The 20629-nt window shown below is 47.1% G+C and overlaps 1 long non-coding RNA gene across 1 annotated transcript; it reads left to right on the forward strand.

The window, feature by feature from the left end:
* The first annotated feature begins 14660 nt into the window (after positions 1–14660).
* Positions 14661–19840, forward strand: LOC119298381. The gene is made up of 4 exons (XR_005145847.1): positions 14661–14737; positions 14861–14980; positions 19370–19434; positions 19752–19840. It is a non-coding gene; the product is annotated as an uncharacterized LOC119298381 (long non-coding RNA).
* Positions 19841–20629: the final 789 nt, after the last annotated feature.

Here is a 20629-nt window from a genome sequence, read left to right on the forward strand (position 1 = left end):
AGCTTCGTGGTTTTGTTGGGAGCCTTTGATTAAGTTGTGGAGATTGCCCCAACCTTGCTTGTAAAGGTTCGGTCGCCGCCTTCAAGGGCACCAATAGTGGAATCACGGCATCTCACATTGTGTGAGGGCGTGAGGAGAATACGGTGGCCCTAGTGGCTTCTTGGGGAGCATTGTGCCTCCATACCGCTCTAACGGAGACGTACTTCCCCTCAAAAGGAAGGAACTTCGGTAACACATCCTCGTCTTCACCGAATCCACTCTTGGTTATCTCTTACGTTTACTTGTGCAAGCTCTTTAGTGTTACTTCTCTTGCTTGCTTGTATGCTTGTTGTTATTACATTATATAGGTTGCTCACCTAGTTGCACATCTAGATAACCTACTTTGATGCAAATTTTAATTTGGTAAAGAAAAGTAAAAATTGGTAGTTGCCTATTCACCCCCCTCTAGTCAACCATATCAATCCTTTCAATTGGTATCAGAGCCTCATCTCTTTATTAAGGACTTTACCGTCCAAAGAGTATGGTTGATACCGTAGACGATGTGGAGGAACACTCCGGTGTGAATCCGATCTCGTCTACGGGCGATGGGGGAACCTCGGTCTCTCATCAGGAGTTCAATGTGGCCTTGGAGACATTGAAAACCTCCATGACGACCGAAGTTGAAAGCATGTTTACTAAATTTCTTGAGGGGCTTAAACTATCCACCGCACCATTGAAAGTGGGTGACCCCGCCAACAAGGTGACGGATGCTATCCCCGACAAGGGGGAAGCTAGTAGTGAAAAGGCTCCTTCTTCTAGTGGTAAGAATGGCACCGGCATCTTTGCCCATGTGGAACCACCACTTGTTTATGGTGGACCGGTTCCTTCCACTCATTTGAATCATGCCGGTCCTCCCCCTAAGATTGTGAAAAGTGAGGACTTTGATTCTTGGGTTTACCGCTTTAAACATCATTTAAATCATGCGAACACTAACCTTTGGAGAATCATTGAAGAAGGTTTCTATCTACATGATCCAAGCAACTTCACTCCTCGAGAAGCCGCGGACAATCAATTCAACGAGTATGCTCTCTTCATCATTCAAGATGCAATTCCACCCGAAGACCTACCTCATCTTTGTCCCTTCGCCTTAGCCAAAGATGCATGGCATTGTGTTGTCCCTCTCTACCGGGGAAGCACAAGCATTCAACGCTCCAACTATGAAGTGGTACAAGATGAGGCCGATGAGTTTTCAATGAAAGAAGATGAAGAACCTCGTGAGCTTTATCGGAGAGTAACCAAACTCGCGATCTCACTACGAGATCACGGGAGCAAGGACACGGATGACAATTGGATCAAGCAAAAATTCCTCAAGGCAATGATGCCCTATCACAAGGCCATGTCCTCCGTCATTCGTCAAAGATCGGACTTTCACACTTTGACCTCAAGCGAAGTGTTGGATGAGTTTGTGGCCATGAACATTTTGGACAAGACCGCCGACAATGCGGTGCTTCGTTCCCAAAGGGCAAAGAGGCCTAACCTTGCATTGAAGGCCAAGCTCACCATTGAAGAAGAATAAGAGGAAGAAGAGGAGAGCAACCCCGAAGATACGAAGTATGCATATCATGAACACATGGCGCTTGCTTCAAGGCAATTTTGGAGCAAGAAAAACTCGAGGCCCAACTTTAGCAAAAATAACTCAAGTGGCACGAAGAGCAAGCAACGTGTAAGGACTTGCTACAATTGCGGCAACGTGAGTCATTTTGTTGCGGAATGCCCATATGAGAAGAGGGAAGACAATGGTGGCAAGCTCATCCGAAAGGACAAGGCCAAGTCGTTCCCCAACAAGAGCAACTTCATCAAGAAGACTCCTCCTAAGGCATTGGTGGTACAAGAAGAGTACAATGAGGATGATGATGAAAGTGATGAGTCGTTTGCCATGGCCTCCGTTGCCATTGCGACAACTCCACGGGTATCTCTCTTCGACTCACCCAATGAGAGCATCACCGCCAAGTGCCTCATGGCTAAAGCCACCAACAAGGTAACCTCCAACATCAAAACTACCATCATTAATCATCCTTCTCCGACGGATAGCATTAATGAACTTGATGGAGATAATGTGGAGGCTAATGAGTTTGAGGCCTTTATGGGCAAACTCAAGGGAAAATCCAAGAAGCACTTTGTTGCTCTCTTGGAACAACTTGGTGAAGCCAATGACATGATCGAGGCTCACGAAAACACCATCACTAAGATGCAAGGGCATAGTCGTGACTATGCCGATGAGATTTCGGATCTTTCCAATGCTCTTGAGGAAGAGTGTGGTCTTCGTTTGGCTCTTGAGGAGTCACACAATGTTGATCATGCTAAGTTAAAGAAAGATTATGATCATGTCCTCATTGTTTCTCGTGTGCTAAACTCCGAGAAGGCCAAACTCGGGGTTGATCTTGCTAGACTCAAAGAGGAGTTTGATATACTTGACAAGGCCCACAAGGCCTTGAAGGGTGTTCACGCTAGTCTCAAGGATTCTCATGATCTACTTCAAGTGAAGCTAACTAAGGAGAAAGCAACATTTCCTCATATGGTTTTAATTGATAATGCAAATGCTACTAACCCGTGTTGTGAGCATATACATCTTGTTGAGGAAAATGCTAAGTTGAAGGAGCAACTTGAGAGAGGTCTTGCGTCTTGCATACAAGGCAAGAAGAACCTCAACGATCTCTTGATCAACCAAAAGGGAGTTGTGGCCAAGGAAGGGGTTGGGTATGTGCCCGACTCCAAGAACAAGAAGAAGAATGACAAGACCAAAAGACCCCCTCCTCTCATGCAAACCTTTGTGAAGGAAGGAGAGAGTGCCTCCGAGGAGAAGAAAAAGAACACTACAAGGGGCGGCAATGTCAAGAATGGCAATGCCACCCCTCCCAACAAAGCCGATGATTTTAACCCTTCTTATGTGTTATGTCGTGCTAGTGACGGGCTTGTTTATGCCAAATTTGTTGGTTCTCTTCATGAGTACATCGAATGGTCTATTTGGGTTCCAAAGACCCTTGTTACTAACATCAAAGGACCCATTACAAAATGGGTACCTAAAACCAAGCATTGATCTCTTGTAGGTGTTTGCTTCCAGTGGGGGATCATGGTTGCTCGATAGCGGAGCTACAAATCATATGACCGGAAGCAAGGACTTGGTGGTGGATGTGCACAAGGTTCCATCTATGCCCACCAATGTCGAGTGGGGTTTCGCCTCATCTTCTAAGGTATTGGGACTTGGCAAGGTGGTTATCTCTCATGATCTCACGATCGAGAAGGTCATGCTTGTTGAGTCCCTTGCATACAATTTACTTTCGGTTCGTCAACTTGCAATCATGGGCTTTGCCACTTTCTTTGATATCGATACCGTGGCCCTCTTGTGGAGCAAGACTCCTAAAGTAGCCTTTGTTGGGCATGTCGAGAACGGTCTATACGTGATTAACTTTTCGGAGCGACCCACTAAAACCGTGACATGCCTAATGGCTAAAGTTGATGTGGGATGGCTTTGGCATCACCGTTTAGCCCATGTCAATATTAGATCTTTGCAAAGTCTCCTCAAGGGGGACCATGTCCGAGGACTAACAAATGTTAGTTGTGCTAAAGATCGTGCTTGCAGTGCCTGTATCGAAGGAAAGCTACATGAGAAGGCTCACCCTCCCACGACTATCATTTATTCGAAGAGGCCTTTGGAGCTCCTTCACATGGATCTCTTTGGGCCTCCATCTTTCGATAGTCTTGGAGGTAGGAAGTATTGCTTGGTGATTGTGGATGACTACTCAAGGTACACGTGGGTGTATTTCTTCAAGAGGAAGAGCGAGACCCAACAAGCCGTCATTGACTTTGCAAATGAAGCACAACGTCAACACAATGCAAAGATCTTGAAAATAAGAAGTGACAACGGCACCAGTTCAAGAACTACACCTTGGATGAATTTCTTAGTGATGAGGGAATCAAGCATCAATATTCCGCACCCTACACCCCTCAACAAAACGGTGTTGCGGAGAGGAAGAACCGGACGTTGATGGATGCGGCAAGGACCATGATGGCGGACTTCAAGTCTCCGTACAACTTTTGGGCCGAAGCCATCAACACCACGTGTCATGCATCCAATCGGCTCTACCTCCGCAAGGGCTTGAACAAGACTCCATATGAGATACTCACCGGTAACAAGCCCAATCTCAAGTACTTCCGGGTATTCGGGTGTAAGTGTTTCATTCTCAAGAAAGGTGTTCGGTTGTATAAATTTGAGGGTAGAGCTTACGAGGGCATATTTGTTGGCTATGCTACACACTCTCATGCTTACCGTGTCCTCAATAAATCCATGGGACTTATTGAGGAGACGTGTAACGTGGAGTTTGATGAGAATAACGTCTCCCAAGTGGAGCAAAGTGGCACTTGTGATGTAGGTGATGAAATTCCTCCCCAAGCCATAAGAAGAATGGGTGTTGGCTTTATCCTACCCATTGAGGAACCCCTTGTGGCCGAAGGAGAAGGACAAAGCTCCACTCAAGTGGAGCCATCACCAACCCAAGGCCCACACGCTTCCGAAGAACAACATGAAGGCTCTCATCCTCAAGAACATGACCAAGGGCAAGATCACGCTCAAGACGGTGTTGACACATCAAGTGATGCCCAAGGTCAAGTTCTCTCCTCTGAACAAGTTCAAGAACAAGAACAAGCCCAAGACGATGCTCAAGATGATCAAGTGACCACTCCTCGTCTCACCCCCGAGGAGGAATTAGAGCGTCGTGCCGCCAAGGTTGCTTCCAAGCTCTCCACCAAGGATCATCTCATGACGAATGTGCTTGGAAGCTTAAGAAAGGGGGTAAGCACTCGTAGACAATTAGCAAATTATTGTGAGCATCACACGTTTGTCTCTTTTGTGGAACCCCACAAGGTCTATGAAGCGCTAGAAGATCCGGATTGGCTCAATGCCATGCATGAAGAACTCAACAACTTCGAGCGCAAGAAAGTGTGGAGATTGGTGCCAAGACCGACCGGGAATCACAATGTCATAGGAACCAAGTGGATATTTAAGAACAAGCAAGATGCCCATGGGATTATCATTCGCAACAAGGCTCGTTTGGTAGCACAAGGCTACTCCCAAGTCGAGGGTATCGACTACGGTGAAACCTTTGCTCCTGTTGCTTGTCTTGAATCCATTCGCATGTTGATTGCATATGCTTCTCATCATAACTTTAAGTTACAAAAAATAGATGTGAAGAGTGCTTTTCTTAATGGTCCTACTAATGAGTTGGTTTACGTCAAGCAACCCCCCGGGTTCGAGGATCCCTACTTTACCGATCATGTGTATCAACTCGATAAGGCACTCTATGGCCTTAAACAAGCCCCATGTGCGTGGTATGACCACCTTACCGAGTTGTTACAAGACTGTGGTTTTGAAGTTGGGCTAATCGACCCCACTCTTTTTACTAAGAAGGTCAAAGGGGAGTCGTTTGTGTGCCAATTATACGTTGATGATATTATCTTTGGTTCTCCTAACAAAGCTTTCAATGAGGAATTTGCCGCTCTCATGACCTCAAAGTTCAAGATGTCCTCCATGGGAGAGTTGAAGTTCTTTCTAGGGTTCAAAGTGAAGCAGAGAAGAGAAGGAACCTTCATCAATTAATCCAAATACACTCAAGACATGCTCAAGTGATTCAAGCTAAGCGATGTCAAGTCGGCTTCCACTCCAATGCCCACCAAGTGCCAACTTGACTTAGATCCCAATGGTAAAGTGGTGGATCAAAAGGTATATCGTTCCATGATTGGATCCTTGCTTTACCTTTGTGCATCTAGACCGGACATCATGTTGAGTGTGGGAATTTGTGCACGGTTACAAGCCACACCTAAGGAAAGTCAGTATGTGGCGGTCAAACAAATCTTTCGATATTTGGCTCATACTCCAAACTTTGGCTTATGGTACCCAAGAGGATCAAACTTCAAGATTGTAGGGTACCTTGATTCCGATTGGGCGGGAGACAAAGTGGATAGGAAGTACACTTCCGGAGGGTGCCAATTCCTTGGTTGCTCTTTGGTAAGTTGGTCTTCCAAAAAGCAAAGTTGTGTGTATCTCTCGTCCACTGAGGCGGAGTATGTTGCCGCCGGTAGTTGTTGTGCACAACTCCTATGGATGAGGCAAACTTTAAAGGATTACGATGTCACTTGTGACAAAGTGCCTCTTTGGTGTGACAATGAAAGTGCCATCAAGATCTCTCTTAACCCGGTGCAACACTTCAAGACGAAGCATATTGAGATTCGGTATCACTTCATCCGGGATCACATTAGGCGAGGAGAGATCGAGCTCAACTATGTCAACACTCATGACAACCTTGCAGATATTTTCATGAAGCCCTTGGATGAAGCAAGATTTCGTGAGTTAAGGCATGAGCTAAATATCATTGATTCGAGCAATGTGGCTTGAACCCTTGCACACCCCACCACGCTTAATTTGTTGTCTAGTTTAGGTGTAGGCATGGACATAGGGGGAGTGTTGTTCTCTCAATGAACTCTCCCTCCCCCCATTATGCATAAATTGATCAAGTCTTTCACTTTAGCCATTGTTGATGGTACTTGTGTTTCAAAGACGAGTTTTGGTCATGGGCCCAAGGTTAAAATCTTCGCGCTGCCATACCTCTTGACTCAAACATAGGTGGCCTCGGCCACCGCCCTCTTTTGAAGAGGTGTGTCTTGGTCGTTTGCTCGTGTGCTCTCTTTTCTTGCCGTTTGTGTCTTTCCTTCGAGCAAAAGCCTTGTTTGTTTGGTTGCCGTGGCATGCTGGGCGGTACTACCGCTGGTGGTGCGCGGTACTACCGCTCATAAGCGGTACTACCACCCCCCAGCACGGTACTACCGCTGAGGGACGGGACCAGGGGTTATATCGGGGCAGGGGGAGGTTTCTTCTCCCCCATACCCATTCGCCCCCCTCTTTCTTCTTCATCTCTCCAGCCTCCACTCGCCGCGGGAGGGCTCCGGCGGATCTCCGTCTCCGGGGCATACCTCTCCATTTCCTTTGGTGGAGTCGATCCCCACCCCGTTCTCTTGCCATGGATGCCGGTATTGCCCCCGTTCCTTCTTTCCTTTTGTCTCATTTTCAGATCTTGTTTCTTAGGGGCAATGGTGGTTGCATCTCTAGATTTTTGGCTAAATCTAGGCTTGAGTTGGTTGGAGAAGGCAACTAGACTATCTCGATTAGAGTTTGGTAGGAATATTTTTGAATTTGGCAGGCCGGTAGTGCCGGATCTGACCACGGTAGTAGGAAACCACTGTTTCTCCGCCTCGTGCTGTAGGAAACTGTTGTTTCTCCGCCTCGAGCCATACTACCGCTCTCTTTGGGGCGGTACTACCGCTTGGGAGATACTACCGCGGGCATGTCACGGTACTACCGCTGCATGCCAAATTCCATCAAATTCCTACCTTACCTTGATTATTTTTGTTGTGTTTGTTGGCTTATGCTCGTTCTTTCTGGTTGTTTTGCGTGTTCTTGTGTTTGGCTCCAGGTGATGACCCTTCTGAGCATCAAGCTCGCCGTATCAACCCCGGGCGTGCAACATCAAAACGCTACTGCACCTCTGAGCCAGCCGGTGGTTCCTCGAGCACCCAACCGCCTCCAGCAAGCGCATCTGCAAGTGTTCCTCCACCTCCTCAACAATCGAAGAGATTCGCCAACAAGCCAAAGGGGAAGACTGTGACTGAGATGACCAACAAGGAGTTTTGGGAAAAGCGTCGCCGCAATCCCTATGAGGTGGACCAAGAACCCACTTTGGTCAACCGCCCGTTCTAGAACCGTTTTCAGTTTGCCTTCTATTTTGATGTGATCAAGGCCAAGAAGAATCTCTTTGTTGATGTTCGCTCCATTGACACTGATGCTATGGAGAAGGACCTGGAGTACTTTGGCGAAGCCCTTTAGATGTGCACTCAGCTGAACATTCTCAGGATCATGCAATTCAACAAGGATTTCGATGCAGATTTGGTGGCTCAATTCTTTGCCACCGTTCATCTTGGGACAGATGCCGACAGAACTCTGACATGGATGACCAATGGCAAGCTGCTTTCTGTCAAGTGGAAGGCTTTCATGGAGTTACTTGATGTGGTGGATCACGGGCTTGAGACTCCAGTCGGTTTCCACCCTCACCGCAATGATACGTCCACCCACAAGCAAGCCCTTCGGCCCTACTGCACTATGAAAGTTCACTCAGTGACTGAGAAGAAAACCTATGAGTTGTCTCCATATCTGGACATTCTTCATCATATCTTCCGTGAGACTCTCTTTCCTCGCATCGGGAATCTGGATATGGTCCACTCTTATCTCGTGGACATGCTTCTGTTCTGTCAGCATGAGAAGGAAGCAAACACTGGAGAGAGCCTGGATATTTCTCATGTCATGTGGTCTGAACTTCTCTCTGCCGTGTCTGAGCGCAAGTGCCCGATATATGGTCCATTCATCATGAGGCTCATTGAGAGGGCCTGGGCACAGATCTATCCCAGAGCGTTGCTAGAAACTGGAGACTTGGTTTCTCATGAGATCAAGTGTCTGAGGAAGAAGGACAATTGGGTCACCCCAGCGCCTCATACAGGGGGTCTGTCTGCTGCTGCTGCTGCCATGGGGACCGAGGGTGGGGCTGCCACTGATGCTCATGAGAACTTTGGGCCCTCTAGTTCAGAACCGTCATGGGCACAGAAGCTTAAACGCAAGATGAAGAAGCTCTTCTGCATGGAGTCTCATGGTCAGTACATGACTCATGTGGCGGAGAAGCATGCCAGGATATGCCACAAGGAGCTCATGCGTCAGATGGGAGCGACAGTTGTCAGTGGCTCTGAGGGTCAGATCACTGAAGAGGAGGAATGGATTCATCAGCATTGCCCTTGGACCGACTCCGATGCCGAGCACTTTTTGACCCACGATGGAGATGTAGACGATCACGCTGAGATGTGATGTTCGAGATCCTCATCTTCTCATCACCTGGAGTCGTAGCGTCACTCTTTGCCCTTTTTGGTGTCTCGCTACCAAAGGGGGAGAGAGTGTAGGGATTTGTGTTGTTGCCGTGCTTTGAGTGTGTGTGTCGTCTTGTGTTTTCTTGTGTGTTCTCTCGGTGTCTTTGTTTGGTTTGGTTTGGTGCCTGTGAGACCTAAGTTCTAGACATATGGTGTGAGACATATGCTCCCTATCGCTACCTTATTACTTATGTCTATTCAGTACTATAGTTTATTATGAGTTGCATGCTTGTCCTGTTTTATACTCTTCTCTCATATATCTTGTGCTTAGAATTGTTGGACTATAAAATATAGGGGGAGTGTTGATCCGGATGTGTGTGTCTTGCTTTCTGAATGCTCCTCTCACTAGATGCACACATTCTGGGGGAGCCCGTCTATATTTTGTAGTTCTTAGTTTTCTTACATTTATTTATTTTCCTTGCGCAAATCCCTAGTTGTCATCAATCCACCAAAAAGGGGGAGATTGTTACGGCATATCTCTCTCAAGGTAGTTTTGGTGATTGATGACAACATGTTTGCGGACTAATCATGTGCTTTGAATAGTTCATAGATTCTCCCCTGGCACGAGACGTTTTCTTCCCCTCGGAGTGTCTTTCAAGACGGTGTAGCTCTTTTGTTTCTCTCTCGGTGGACTAGTTGCGTAGAGGGCACCGTACTATCAAGAGGGGGTCCGCTGGGGTATTGCATGGGTGGAATCAACACGTACACATCAGCTTCTCACCCTCCGAGATTTTCCATTCCATTGAAGAGATCTCTCCTCTCTTCCTTGTCCTGTTTGGGTCCCTGCGGTAGTACCGCGCCACCCAGCGGTAGTACCGCTGAGGAGCCACAAGCGGCAGTATCGCTCCACAGCGGTAGTACCGCCCGTGTCTCCATAGCAGTAGTACCGCTGGGGTGCCTGGCACCACTGCCTCGTCCTCAGCCTCTTTGGAGAGATTCTCTCTCTCTCTCTCTCTTATGTGTCCCAGCGGTAGTACCGCACTACAAGCGGTAGTACGGCCGAAGGGTCACAAGCGGCAGCACCGCTCCTCAGCGGTAGTACCGCCCATGACCCCGCTGTCGTAGTACCGCTGGGCAGTCTGGCTCCTACCGCCTCGATTCGAGGGGTCTTTTTCTCGTGTCGGGTTTTGCGGCACTAGTTGCGGTTGTAGAGGCGGTAGTACCGTTCCAGGAGCGGTAGTACCGCCCCTACCACCGTGGTAGTACCGCGTTGGGTCCTTTTCCCTACTAGTCTCCTCTGCGCGGCAGTGCCGCTGGCTGGTGCGGCAGTACTGCTGACCTAGCGGTAGTACCGCCCCCTCTTAGCGGTAGTACCGCCCTGTGCGGGGCTGGTTGGTGAGGGGCAACGGTTGGATTGTTGCCCCCACTATAAAAGGGGGTCCCCTTCTTCCCTTTGACCTACCTCTTCCCCCTCAAGCTCCATTTATTGCTCAAGCTCCATTAAATGCTCCAAGCTCCATTTTCGCCCGATCTATCTCTCTAGCCAATCAAACTTGTTGATTTGCTCGGGAGTGGTTGAGAAGGCCCCGATCTACACTTCCACCAAGGGATTTTCGATTCCCCCACTCATCCCTAGCGGATCTTGTTACTTTTGGGTGTTTGAGCACCCTAGACGGTTGAGGTCACCACGGAGCCATAGTCCATTGTGGTGAAGCTTCATGGTTTTGTTGGGAGCCTCCGATTAAGTTGTGGAGATTGCCCCAACCTTGCTTGTAAAGGTTCGGTCGCCGCCTTCAAGGGCACCAATAGTGGAATCACGGCATCTCACATTGTGTGAGGGCGTGAGGAGAATACGGTGGCCCTAGTGGCTTCTTGGGGAGCATTGTGCCTCCACACCGCTCTAACGGAGACGTACTTCCCCTCAAAAGGAAGGAACTTCGGTAACACATCCTCCTCTTCACCGGATCCACTCTTGGTTATCTCTTATGTTTACTTGTGCAAGCTCTTTAGTGTTACTTCTCTTGCTTGCTTGTATGCTTGTTGTTATTGCATCATATAGGTTGCTCACCTAGTTGCACATCTAGATAACCTACTTTGATGCAAAGTTTAATTTGGTAAAGAAAAGTAAAAATTGGTAGTTGCCTATTCACCCCCCCTCTAGTCAACCATATCGATCCTTTCACCCATCCTATCCACCAGGGCAAAAAATGCCCATGTTTTCATATGAAAACTAGTTTGCACGTCCAAATATTAATTGTCTGAAAATAAAAATAGTTTAACAACCCAATCGAAATTGTCTCTAATAAAATAGTTATACAACCAAATCGAAATTGTTTTGAATGAACATAAAATGAACCAATACATCTATTGGTTGCCAATGTGATCCCACACATGCTCAACCAAGTCATTTTGAAGATCCAAATGAGTGTGCCAATCACGCAGCTCACGATGGAATTGGACAAACTGTTCAAATGTGGCCGGTTGTTGGTGCAGGGGCTCAACATTTTCACCTTGATAATCAAATCCTTGGTCGAAGATACTCTCATCACGCTCATCCTCGACGATCATGTTGTGCATGATCACACAAGCAGTCATCACCTCCCAAAGCTTCGTTTCATTCCATGACAGTGCAGGGTTTTGAACGATACCCCACCGAGATTGAAGCACACCAAAAGCACGTTCCACATCCTTTCTAGCACTCTCTTGCATTTGGGCAAATCTCTTTCTCTTCTCACCTTGGGGTTTCGAGATTGTCTTCACAAAAGTTGACCACTGAGGATATATACCATCAGCCAGATAGTATCCCTTGTTGTACTGGTGGTCGTTGATCTCAAAGTTGACAGGTGGGGAGTGGCCTTCTGCAAGCCTTGCGAAGACTGGAGAACGCCGCAGCATGTTGATATCATTGTGAGAACCTGCCATGCCGAAGAAAGAATGACATATCCAAAGATCCTACGAAGCCACCACTTCTAATATGACAGTGCATGCTTTGACATGCCCCATGTACTGGCCCTGCCAAGCAAATGGACAGTTCTTCCACTCCCACTGCATACAATCTATGCTGCCAAGCATGCCTGGAAAGCCTCTAGCTGCGTTGGTCGCCAACAATCTCTCTGTATCAGCGACAGTTGGCTGCCTCAAGTACTCTAGGCCAAACACATTGATCACAGCCTGGCAGAACTTGTACATTGACATCAGACATGTTGTCTCACTCATACGCACATACTCATCCACCAGATCGCCTGGAATTCCATATGCAAGCATGCGGATGGCCGCGGTGCATTTCTGGTAAGAGGAGAATCCAAGCTTGCCAAAGGCATCCGTCCTGCACTCGAAGTATGGGTCATGAGCAACCACTCCCTCTCGGATACGATTGAACACATGCCTTACCATTAGAAAACGGCGACGGAATTTATCCGGCTTGAAGAGCGGGGTGTTGGCAAAGTAATCGGCATAGAACATGGCGTGGCCTCTCTCCCTGTTGCGGTTCAGGTTGGGAGCACGGCCAGGGAGTGACCCCCTGTACCGAGGAAGCTGCCGTTGAATGTGGTCATGAACGACCAGTGCAGCCACCACAAGATCTTCATCATCTGACGACGAATCGTCCGATGAACAAATGAAGTGGTGGAAGAAAAACTCATCTCCACTGTCCATACTTTGTGGGCAAAGTGTCGAACACCTTGCGGTCGTGGTAGCAAAGAGGCTGCAATGATCACCTTGACGCAGCAGGGGTGGTTGGTGGCCGGCTACTGGCCACTCTGGAGCTCTCGTCGGAAGCTGCCGCGGCCGCCGTGGTATGTCGCCGGCGGTCGTATCCCCTCTGCCACCGGCTACGACGGCGACGGCCAAACCTCCTCCGATCGACGGCCAAAACTACGGTGAAAGCGCGGGCGTATTGGCGGCCATGTCGAGACGTGGTTTGGTACGGACGGCCGTGGCCTGCACGGTGAGGAGGCGGCCGGAAAATAGCGGCGGCGGCGGGGGGCGGGAGGGAGAGGGGTGGAGGCGTTGGAAGCGAAGGGACTGCTAGTGTCCCTGACAGGCGGGCCACGGGAGGACAAGGGTGTGCGGCGAGCCCGTCCGCACGATGTCCGTTTCACCCCAAACTCGGCACAAGTTTGGGCCGGGGATGGGTTGAAAACGAACGAAATCCAGACATTTGTCCGTTTGGGGCCGCGTGTTGGGCCGCGCTATTCGTCCGCTCTACCCCAAACGGACGCACTCGGACAAGATGGGGTCGCACGGTGGAGTTGGCCTAAATAGTTGACATCTAAATATATTACGGATACTACCGGAGCAAATAACAATACTCGCACACCTAACTTATTTCACATCGAAACATATTACCGAATACTACCGGAGCAACTACGAAAGATAAAATGTGTGTTGAAATATACCCTTGAAGCGTGCGAGCGAACGACAAACGGTGGCCATCAATCACCGGAACCGGAGTCGGAAACTCCAGCAAACTGCCAAAGCTTCACCTCCACCACACTGCCCGAGCTTCACCACCACCACGTCCACCTCCACCGCTGCCAGAACCTCCACCAATGTGCTCAAAAAAAGCTCCAACAAAATGCTCACCACGAGCTACCCCATCAGTAGATTGAGGTCTTGCTTGGCTCCCCTAACTATGTAGAACCCATTCACGGTGCCAAATCCGCAAAAAACCGGCTCAGTTTGGTGTAGAAATTGGAAGCATTTCGTGTAAGAAAGAGGAGAAGAAGAAAGAACAGAGAGCTGGCCGCGTGGGAGAAGAAAGGAGAAGGGAGGAAGAAGACAACCATGGTGGGGCCCGCACACTGTCGGCTGGCAGCTGGCCGATCGGCCGACTGCTGATTGACAGGGGTACCTGTGACCAAGCAGCACCAATAGCCACACCCCCCCTGAAAGTGCGTTATATCGACTAGAGGGGGTGAATAGGCGACTTTTATGAATTCTTCACTGAGGAATTTGCTAGTGAGGAAATTCCTTAGCGAAGAACTACTTGCAGCGGAATAAGTACTCAGAAGTAAACATAATACTCCCTCTGTTCCGAAATAATTGTTGGTGGAGAAAACTAGTACAAGTTTCGGCACGCTACGATTTTTTTGCGCTTTCCACTTTTACCCTCGCGTCGGCACTCACTCGCTCCTCACTCATTGCTTTCTCTTCTCCCCGTCGCCTCTCTCTTCTCGCCAACCTCGCCGGCAACCACCTCGCCCACCTCGCCCACCTCGCCGGCAACCACCTTGCCCACCTTGCCCACCTCGCCGGCCACCATCTCTCCCCGTCGCCGCCATCTTTCTCCCGCCTCCACTCGCACCCCACAACACTCACATCCCACATCCGAGGTCAAAGCTTGGATTTTTGCACCGGCGGCGAGCTTCTGGGCGACGGAGGCGCTGGATCCGCGTGCGCCACCGCTTGATCTGCGTGCACCTGCTCTGGATCTAGCGATGGAGACGGTGGATGCGGTGCAGAGGTGAGCTTCTGGGCGACGGACGCACTTGACACAGTTGGTCATTGCTGCCAGGAAGAAGAAGGGCAAAGGGGATGGCCGCCGACGCCGCGTACGCGAAGCTGGTGCTGCTCGCCTGCAACGGCAGCGTCGGCGTCCGCGCTGCACCTACTGCAGTGAGGGGGGTTCGGCCGGGGCCGCGTCGTGGCCGGGCTCGTCTCCCCGCTCCCGCGCCACTCCACGCACCAACACCAGCGCTGCCTCTGCCGCGTGCTCGCTGTAGCCACCGAGCCCAGGCCCCCTCCCTCGCCACCGGCCCCACGCACCGGCAGGACCAGGGCCAACACCATCCAGTCCACCGTAAGCCCCCTCCGCTCCGGCTTCTTGATTAATTACAGTACCTCTGACGATGACACGCACTGACTGACTGACATGACACGCGTTGCGCTTTCTGCTCTGGGTGGACATGGATATGCTATGCAGAGGTTCGGGGACGTGTCCAAGGAGATCAAGCGGGTGCGGAAGCAGATGGAGGAGGACGAGCAGCTGGCCTCCCTCATGCGCGGCCTCCACGGCCAGAACCTCCGCGACGACAAGGCTGCAGTTAGTTGTACTCATGTATCTCTGCATACTCCGTACTTAATTCAGTTTGGTTGCAGTACTTGTATCTCTCTGTATCTCTGATGTACTCTTGTCTCAGTTTGGTTGGAGTATATTCAGTTTGGTTGCAGTACTCTTGTCTCTGCATACTTAATTCTGTAGTTTCTCTCTGATGGTAGTAGTTGTATCTCTGCATACTTAATTCACTGAATTTCGTTGCAGTAGTTGATTCAAGTGAAAAGATTCAGTTAGTTTTCCAGTAGTTTTGCTGGAGTAATAAGGAAAAGTTGCAGTAGTTGTCAATGTTAACCTCGACGTATCTGCAGTTTCAGTCACTGCTTGCTACTCCTCCTTATAACTGCAGTTTAGTTGCTTCAGTCGCTGCTCATTTCTTCAGTAGCTAAATAAGTTCAGTTTAGTTTAGTTGAAGTGAGTTGCGTTCTTGCTGCGGCCTTGCGTATTTCATTTTGTTTAGTCTAGTCCTCTGATTTTAACACAAGCCTTCCTGAGTATCAAAAACTCCAGACCTTACTTCCAAACTTCAGCATTAAAATAAACTTTTTCCTCTCCTCTCTTATTCCACTCCACTCCTCTCTCTTCTATTCCACTCCTTTCCTCTCAACAAGTCATTTTCTTTAATTAATTAAAATGAAACTAAATGATTTTTTAATTAACTGAAACTTGTTTTTTAATTAAAATTAAATGATTTTTTCAGTAAATGAACTTGAGTTAACTAAAATTAAATGAATTGTAGCAGGAGTACCCTCCTTCTCTTGACTTCTCTTCTCTTTTCAGCAAGTGCAACAACAGTATGAGTAGTTCTTGGAGTAGTGTAGTGTTTAGTGTAGACTTGCAAGTACTCCTCTCCTCTCCTACTACTCTCCTATCAGAGATTACTGTAAGTGTAGTACTGCTTGGAAAGATTAGTGACATCAGTATTTGTATTTTGGTGTAGTACTGCTTTAAGTGACCTTAGTTGGTTTAGTACTGCTTGGAGTAGCTTGCTGTAGAGATTTGTGTACTCAGCTTGGAGTTGTTAATACTCCTTTTCATCCAGTGCCAAAATACTCCTTTTAATGCAGGTTTTTTAAAATTAGGATTAGGAGTAGGATTAGTAGGAGCAGGACTAAAATTAAAAGAATGCCAATAAGCAAACTTGGCAGTATGGAAGCTTGTGAGTAACTTAACCAAAGAATGATGTTAAAGAGTAGCTTGGCATTAATTAAAGAAAAGTATCTTCTCTCTTCTTCTCTCTTCTTATCTCTCCTCTCTTCTCTCCTCTCTTCTCTTATCTTGTGTTAAAGTTAAATTAATTTTTTTTCCTCTCCTCTCCTATTCCAGCCCACTCCTCTCCTCTTCTATTCCACTCCTTTCCTCTCATATTCCTCTCACATACTCTTCTCGAATTCACTCCTCTCCTCTCCTACTACTCTCCTATCAGCGAATGATCATACAAATGGAGTAGTAGAAATATACACATACAAATGGAGTATGGAGTAAAAAATACATGGAGTAAAAATACAAGTGGAGACATACAAGTGGAGTTACACATACAAGTGGAGTTAGACATACTCCAACATACTCCACAAAAACAACGTACTCCAACATACTCAAATATGGATTATTACAGACATGACAAGCATCACTAGCATCACAAGCATCATCACTAGCATCACAACCTCATCACTAGCATCACAAGCATCATCACTTGCCTCACAACCTCATCACTAGCATCAGAGCCTCATCGCAAGCATCACAAGCATCATCACTAGCATCACAGCCTCATCACTAGCATCACAGCCTCATTGCAAGCATCACAAGCATCATCACTAGCATCACAACCTCACCGCAAGCGTCATCACAAGCTCATATTCCATTACTGAACCCTCTCCATTAGCTCTAAGTTGTATAATGCATTTGCATAAACCTCTAGAGGGCATGATAATCTTGGAGGTAGTTGCCCAATCCCCTCAAGCCTTTCCTTGTTTACATGGGGTATTTTATACCCATTGCCCCCTGCATGGTTTAGGATCTCAATCATGCACGTCTGTAGAGTTAGGAAAATTCTGTTGAGCTTGTAAACATCATAGCCTTCAAATTCCTCCAAAACACCCTTAATAAGGTCTTGTAGTGTTTTAGGACTCAGACAATCTGTCAGGGATTGGAGCAAGTTGAAAAACCCAAGGTCAAGCACATTCAAATCAGGACTGTTGGGAGGCTGTTGTATTATTCTGATGTCAAGTCCAGTTTTTGCGACAGCTTCTAGAAATTCCTGATCATCTGGCAAGATATGGGGCTTAGCATTATCCTGCTGAATGTAGATGGTTTGTCCAGCATCGCCTTCAGGCCAAATAGCTTGTATTGCTGGCAAGACCTTCTCTATCAGGAACTCCCTCATCACTTTTCTGTCGACCTTTATTGATTTTGTCTCTATTGTACCTTTGGGCCTGTTGTCGCTTCTCCTTTGAGCAGGAACTTCTTTCACGAATGGCCAGATACCGATTTTCCCAGAGAAGGTCTCGTTTCCTTCACTGTCCCACCTCGGCCTAGCAACGGCCGTCAAGAACATCACCTTTCCAATACAGTTGCCATGTATAGGCCTTGTAGGCTCTTCCTCCCCGTCCAGCAGATAATAGGTTCTATTCTTCTTGGTCATGTTGAACCACTTCTCGTCAATATGGACAACATTATGCATAGTCTTGAACTTAGGCCTTGGTGTTGCTGTTGTTGCCTCATCAAGCATCGACAAACAAAATTTCATCCTATCCTTCTTATTCTGGTCCTTTAGAGCTGGCTTCACGCAGTTTGTATGCCTCCTTATCTAGTTTAACATGAACTTTCTATGAAGTGTGGTAGGGCTACACCCCAGTTGCCAAGCAAGTGACCTAATGGTAGACCTTTTGTTTAATGGGATCGTTAGGATTTTTTCTAGATTAATGTCCTTAGGCTTTCTTCTAGAATTTCCTTTTTTTATTAGAAACATCCACCTCTTTACCTTCGCTAATTTGCCTCATTGCTTTTCTCCAAATTCTTTGTATACTCCAAACACCCACTCCGAAAAAATTTGCAATGTCTTGCTTGTCAGTTCCCAAAAAAGTGCCTCCTCTACTCATACACAGTGTATGCATTGCTACATAAGCAGCAAATTTTTGCTGGTCATTGAGGGTTTTATATTTCCTAGCAACTTGCCCAACACCTGCACCAATACATACAACAGAGAAATGATTAAATGAAATGATCAAGTGATGAAGTGATGGAATGATCAAATGACGAAATGATGGAATGATCAACGGTAACTGTACCTGGATCTTGAACAATTTCATCTCCTTCCATTCGCTCTCCTGGATCTTAAACAATTTCATCTCCTTCCATTCGCTCTCCTGCATCTTCGTCCATTTCATCCACATCTTCTACAGGTGGAGTGAAGTTGAGATCTGGGAGATCCATTTTCTCCTGAAGATATGAATATGTAAGATGAAGTAGAAGTAGAAGTAGAAGTAGAAGTACAAGAAGAAGAAGAAGAAGAAGTACATATAAATTCAGTCTGCTTATTGTCAAAGCAACAGTGACAATATTGTTATGGTCAATTGTTGTCTGTTTACTGTCAAAGCAAGAATTTGTTTCCTAGGTTAATGAAGCATTACCAGCCATAATTAGTTTCCTAGGTTAATGAAGAATTTGTGCGCGTTAGATCAGTGGATCTCTTAGTTGAATTCATATATAGAGAAGGGAGTGCCTGCTTGTATATATTTTACTGTTGCTACCATGCCAGACTAACAAACTTCCCAATATTGTGCCCTTCTGTACTGTTATTGAGAAAGTTCATGGTTACTGATCTGTAGGAGTATTCCAGATTTAGTGTAGGAGTAAAGATCAACTAAATCCTTTTCCAGTTAATTAAAATTAACTAAATTCTTGCTTCTCACTCCTTTTTCTCTTCTCTTACATTAGTTCAAGATCTTCTCCATTTAATTAGGAGTAGTGTAGGAGTAAAAGCTTGCAAAAAGACCAAATCAGATTTAGCACTTGCAGTAGTATGGCACTTGTACTAATATTTCTGTTTACTCCTATTAATATTGCTAGTGTTTAATTCTATTAATATTGCTAGTGTTTACTCATTTCAATTAGTGCTAATGTTTACTCCATGTCAATATTACTTTTACTGTCATGGTCATCTTATTTGAACCTTAAGGGTTTGTGCACCTTATTTGAACTTTCAGAAACCAGCTTAATTTCCTTAGGTGAACTCATAATATGACAATTGTTTCAGAAACAACACCCTTTTCAGTACATCAATCCTGCCTTTTCTTGTCAAGAAACAACACCCTTTTCAGTACATCATCTGCAAATTTGATTCACTTAGTGTTACTTCTAACTAAATTCCTTTGATAGTGTGAAAGAAAGCGAACTTGAGCCAAGGTGATGGTGATGGAAATGAATGAAAGAAAGAGAAGCTGGTAAGGTGACCTACCTACCATTTTCAAACCAAGACTTTCTGTTTTGTGACTGGTCTTACTGTTTTGAAATTGTGCCCTGGCTGAATTTTCTCAACTGTAATTCTGTTGGTGGGGATGCTCAAGATACCGTAATTTTGTACCCACACCTAGCGACAATGTACATGTGCACACTACTCCATTACCAAAACATTTTGATATCCTCATTGACTGATTTCCTGAGTGAACATTTCCAAAACTAGTAGATCATGATCTTGATATCGATATATTGCTAGTATTCCTGATTTCTTGATTGAAAAGTAACATGAACAATTTTGCAGGATGCCTACCACAAAGATGAGCAGAGAGCAGGGGAGTTCACTGGAATGGAGCCGCTGGTGGCCTGGCCGTAGCCGTGGAGGAGGTGGGGGCGGAGGAGGAGTTGAGCGCTGGCCAGGGTCAGGCGGGGCAGGAGGTGAGCGCTGGCCTGGAGGAGCCCGGCGGAGAAGCAGGGGCGACGAGGGGCCTGGCAGAGGGGCAAAGAGGAGCGCTGGCCTGGAGGAGCCTGGAGGAGGGGCAAAGAGGAGCGCTGGCCTGGAGGAGCCTGACGGAGGGGCGCTGGCCTGGAGGAGCCCGACGGAGGGGCGCTGACCTGGAGGAGCCCGGCGGAGGATGGAGGAGTCCTGGACTGGAGGGGTGCTGCCTCGCGGATGGAGGAGGAAGACGATCTGTTTCAAACGAGGGGTATTTCTGTACTCTTGTGTGTTTTCACCTGGTCGGAGAGGAACTCCCAACGACAATTATTTCGGAACGGAGGGAGTAGAAGACAAGCATAGTCATCATGATGAAATGAAGACAAGCACAGAGTATAGAAAGCATAATCACATGATAGCACAGGATGAAGACAAACAGACTGAAGAAATTGAACTGAGGAAATAGAGAAAGTCTTCAGTCAAAGTCTTCAAACACAGATATGACAAGCACACAACACGGTAATGAGGAAATGAAAGAGTTGAGGAAATAGAACTAGTTGGCTTGGTGAAGACAATGATTTGGTAGACTAGTTCCAACTGCTGTCTCAGTTGTACATCTGGTTGGAGCGGCTAGGTATTTAAACCTGAGGACACACAGTCCTCACCGTATTCTCCTTGAACTAATCACACAGACCTCGTCCAATCACTCGTGGTAAGTCTTCAGGTGACTTCCGAACCTTCACAAA

Source organism: Triticum dicoccoides, chromosome 5A (genome assembly GCF_002162155.2).
Source record: "Triticum dicoccoides isolate Atlit2015 ecotype Zavitan chromosome 5A, WEW_v2.0, whole genome shotgun sequence".
Taxonomy (NCBI): Eukaryota; Viridiplantae; Streptophyta; class Magnoliopsida; order Poales; family Poaceae; genus Triticum; species Triticum dicoccoides.